We start from the raw sequence: 5,157 nt of genomic DNA, 5'->3' as shown, positions 1-5,157 counted from the left end.
GGTTAAAAGTTTGTGTTAAGCAGGAAATGTGGTGTCAAAACAGGAAGTGTGTGTAAGGGGAGACAAGTGTTTTTAGTTAGAGTTATGAACTCTTTTTTTCCCAACAGGAATTATGCTTCCAGTTCAGCATTCTGGCTTTTTTTCATTTTCCTATATATATATATATATATATATATATATATATACACATCAATGTTTGTTTTTATGTAAGTTATAATAAAAACAATTTTACATTAAGCTGAAGAATTAGTTGATTTGTTATTCTTTAACAAGAATGGTATCAATAGTGACTTCGAAGTTTCGACCAACTAGGCCATCATTTGGTTTAGCTGGCTGAAGTCTCTGTCACCAGCCATTTTGTAAAAATACAATGAATATGTAATTCTACAGTTTTCTGTTAAATTGTTTTTATTATTATATTATTTTATGAAAACAAACAATATATACATATACATATATGCACACACACACACACACACATACATATATATATATATATATGATACTTTTCTTGTTTTAAATAACAAAAATTTTTCAACTTTTTCCTTTAAATCTGACTCACGAATCCATTAATTTTAATGAAAACCTTTATAAACCTCTAGGTAGTGATTTCACTCTCAAAGTTTGAAGAATTAGGTTGTTTTCCATTTATTTTAATCCTTTCCAATGTTATTTCAATTCACACAAAAGCCTTTTTGTTTTTATTGTTGTGTTTCGTGGATTTTTATAGCTCCATTCCTCCTCTACAAATTTGGTTTATTGTTTTTTTGAAATTTCAATAAATTTTACCTCTTTTCAGACACATGACTAAGGAGTGCCAAATATGAAAGGCAAATGACTTTTTCTGACAACCCAGCATTAGGAATGTCTGTAGAAAATCCCATGGTACTCCTTACAACTCACTGTGGCACTAAAGGCAGCTTAAGTTCCACTTCTGTTGGCTTGCTATGAAACCATAACTACTGGCATTTTCTCTACAATACTTTCATTGCCAGGAGATTTTACTGCTTTCTCTCACAATGTTCTCAGTAACTTGCGCCAACATTTGCAAAGGCTTGCTTTGACATGTTAACGGCTTTCCTATCAATTAATTATCCTTTAATTCTTTCCAAAACACTTTTATTGCGACACTTGAAGCTGTTTGTGTAACACCTCAATGTATCAGGAATCCTTATGTGGTTGCTTAACCCTCTGCTTAGAGAGAGACAACAGTGGTGAAGGCACATAGCTTAGTGGTTAGAGCATGCGGCTCATAATTGTGCGATTGTGTCCTTGAGCAAGACACTTTATTTCACTTTGCTCCCATCCACTCAGCCAGCAAAAAATGAATTTTACCTGTAATTCAAAGGGCCGGCCTTGACACATTGTGTATCATACTCTATCTCCCTGGGAACTACATTAAGGGTACACATGTCTGTGGAGTGCTCAGCCACTTGCATGTTGATTTCACAAGCAGGCTGTTCCGTTGATCGGATCAACTGGAACCCTCATTGTCATAACCAATGGCAACCAGTGTTTTGCTTGTTTCTCTTCTAGTAACAACAGTTAAATTCTTTCAAATTACAGCCATTTTGTCTTTAAAAAATGGAAAGGTGACATTAGTTCCTGTAATCTTAGATAACCCTAAAAACATGGATGGGGCAGGTCAAGATTAGAATGCTTTTAGAATGCTTTTAATCATAGGTCAGCTGAATCAGAGTTGAGTTGGGGAAGGGCAAACAACAACAACAACAACAGTTGAAAAGAGTTGTTTTTCACTTGAATGTCTCTTCATTCTTTGTTATTTTCACCCTCTTAAATACTAAAATGCCACCGCCCTCCCTTAACCAAGAAGTAGCAGGGGATTATCCTATCTGATGCCAAATAGTGTAGTTTGCCTTGATATGAGACTGTTACAAGATCTGAAATAAAACCTCCCTTTCTTTCTGAGACTAAAGTCCAACCTGACTAAACTGTGAAAACCAACAGGGTACATTGATTTGCCAAGGGTCCAAATGTAATTAAGGAGACTAAGTTGATTATTCTCCGTAATTATTGCTCAGTAATGAATCATACCAATTAGTCAATTATCCACTGAACCATTTGTATTCCCTCCTAATGACTGATTCATTATACAACCCAATGATTAATTCATCCTCAATGACTGGATTATTGAGGCTTTAATGATTAACTTCCAATGCATGATGTTCTTACAAACAAACCATACAATTTCACAATAGATTTAAAGCTAACGTTCTTATACGATACAAATAAACTTTGAATATCTGATGCAGTTTAACGAACAAACCATTCTGATCAGAAGTAGTTTTAAAATCAAACCCTGACAAGCTTCTGCTATGTTATATACAATATCTGCTTTTCTCTTCCATCACTTTTATCAATCATCTTTCTGTGCAATATATCAGCAATCTTGTAGCATTCCTGATCAAAACGAAAGTGCCCCCCCTCCACTAATTATACAGTATTTATGTGTATGCATTATATATGCTACACATACATATATATATATAAATATATACTTACATGTTATATATTATATGACAAATAAAAGATATTTTTCTCATTGGTATTTTCTTTTATTTTATTTTGTAAAAACCAAAAACATCCCCCACTCATCATCATCATCATTTAATATCCGTTTTCCATGCTGGCATGGGTTGGACAGCTTAGCAGGAGCTGGGAAGTCAGAGAACTGCACCAGGTTCTAACTGTCTGTTTTGACAGGGTTTCTACAGTTGGATGCCCTTCCTAATGCCAACCATTTTATAGCGAGTACTGGGTGCATTTTACATGACACCAGCACAGGTGCTTTTTACACCCCACCCCCCCAACACCAGTAGGGGTCACCAAGTAGCTTGCAAGACAAAGCCCTCCCAGCTGAGAGAGGGAGTGGAACTGAAGGAAGTAACTAAGTGCCAAACAAGGGGTTAGAGTATGAAAGAGGGAGAGAGAGTTGTCTTTTATTATAGAAGAGATACTCAGCTCCCCTCATGGATGGGTTAAAATTAATTCAGTATGTATCCATGAATTAATCTTGAGTAACACAGCCCAGGAGCTAGAGAGGTGTATTACTGAAAATAATGCTCTACTACCATGGGACCAAAACTGCTTCTGTAAAAGCAAATGAACCCTACCACAGATCTTTACTCTTATAAAAATTATTGAAGAACTCAGAATCTCCAAGCAAAAGACATCAACTGTGGATTTCTTTAAGCCATATCAACAGAAGAACCTTGTTGAACTATGGCGTTGAAGATGAGATATCAAACCCTTCACCATCATGCATGACATCCCATCAATTTTTGAGTAAAGGACAGAGAACCCAGCTGAAGAAACAATCCTTCAAGGGGTCATCCTAGCTCCTTTTCTCCTTGTGAGTGTAGTGAATTACATCCTGAAACAAAATCTTGACCCCTTCCAAGACAAAGGCCTCACCATTAAGCAGAGATGACGAAGACATTATCAGAACGTTTATCTCTCTCTCCATGATTATTTACCCTTTTTGGCCACTTTTTAATGAGGGGTATGGAATTTCTTTGAGAGTGATTTGTTGTGGTTACAGGATCTAATTGTAGAAAGTAAAAGTTGCAGAGGATGGTGTACAGAAGCAGCCACGTTTCAGAATAAAAGATAAGGAGAAATGAGAGAGCAACAACTAGAGACAATATAAGTTTGTTGAGATATTGAGAGAGGGTTTCAGGGGAGATAACTGGAAATAGAGCTGCTACTGTTATTAAGGTTACAGACCACTTCCTGTACTGAGAAGTTCATACACCAAACAACAACAGCTCCACTTATGTCAGTTAATTCGAAGACAGAGCCGTATCATCTCCATAGAGTTGACAGAATGCAGTGTTAAGATGTTCCTGCTTTTCCAACGAATTGAACCAATCCAAGTCGAGGCGACATTTTGTTGACAAAGAGATTTGTGGACTTATACACACACAAATTAGGCATCCAGGTAAGCTACTACCATTTGATCTTGGTAAACTTGTCAGAAATTGAGAACCACCACCAACTAAATCTAATGAAAGATACTCTCAACGTTTGAGTATCTCTACTTGTCTACTCTCTAGGTGAATGGGACAACATGAAGATGATTGCCAAAGCTCATGTACTCAACATCATCAGAGAAATTGATAGATCCTTAGGTGAACTAACCAAAGCCAGTGAGGGTGTGATATGTATGAGAATGATAGGGTGGGAGATGATCAGCAAGTTGAAGTGCTGTCTCTTAAGATGACTTATTTGAATAGAGGATAAATTCATGACTGCAGAGAGAAGCAAAGGGTATAGAAGACAGTAGGACTGACCAATGTCATGGTCCAAATTAAGTTATTTATATATGAATTATTTTATAGACATCATTACTTAAATCAATGCTGTTTTAAGTGTGCATATATTAATATTGCAGCTAGTGTTGTCCCACATTTGTGAATACATATTATCCTTCATCATCATCGCTTAACATCCATGTTCCATGGTTGGATGGTTTGATGAGCTTGGTAAGGCTGGAGGATGCACCAGGTTCCGTTGTCTGTTTTGGCATGGTTTCTATGGCTCAATGCCCTTCCTAATGCCAACCATTTTACAGTGTGTGCTGGGAGTTTTTTTTATGTAGCATCAACACCAGTGCATATTAAGTGAGACCAGCATCAGTGCCTTTTACATGCCACCAGCACTGGTGTTTTATACATGGCACCAGAACAAGGAGAAAAGGAGCTAGGATGACCCCTTGAAAGATTATTTCTTCAGCTGGGTTCTCTGTCCTTTACTCCAAAACAAGTGCTTTTTAATTAGAAAATTTCTATTTGTAAATCTCACGAAAGATATTCAGAAACAGTACTTTGGAGTAAAGATTGTTTGCCAACATAACATGGCAGTCCTGGTTTAGGACGAATGTTGCTGTGATTTAGCCCCAGGAGACATCATCTCCAGCTGGCTATAAGACACGATCTGTGTCCTTATATATCATCATCATCGTTTAACGTCCGCTTTCCATGCTAGCATGGGTTGGACGATTTGACTGAGGACTGGTGAAACCGGATGGCAACACCAGGCTCCAGTCTGATTTGGCAGAGTTTCTACAGCTGGATGCCCTTCCTAACGCCAACCACTCAGAGAGTGTAGTGGGTGCTTTTACGTGTCACCCGCACG

Source organism: Octopus bimaculoides, chromosome 11 (assembly GCF_001194135.2).
Source record: "Octopus bimaculoides isolate UCB-OBI-ISO-001 chromosome 11, ASM119413v2, whole genome shotgun sequence".
Lineage (NCBI taxonomy): Eukaryota > Metazoa > Mollusca > Cephalopoda > Octopoda > Octopodidae > Octopus > Octopus bimaculoides.
The sequence above is the reverse complement of the archived record's forward strand: the minus strand, read 5'-3'. Positions refer to the sequence as shown.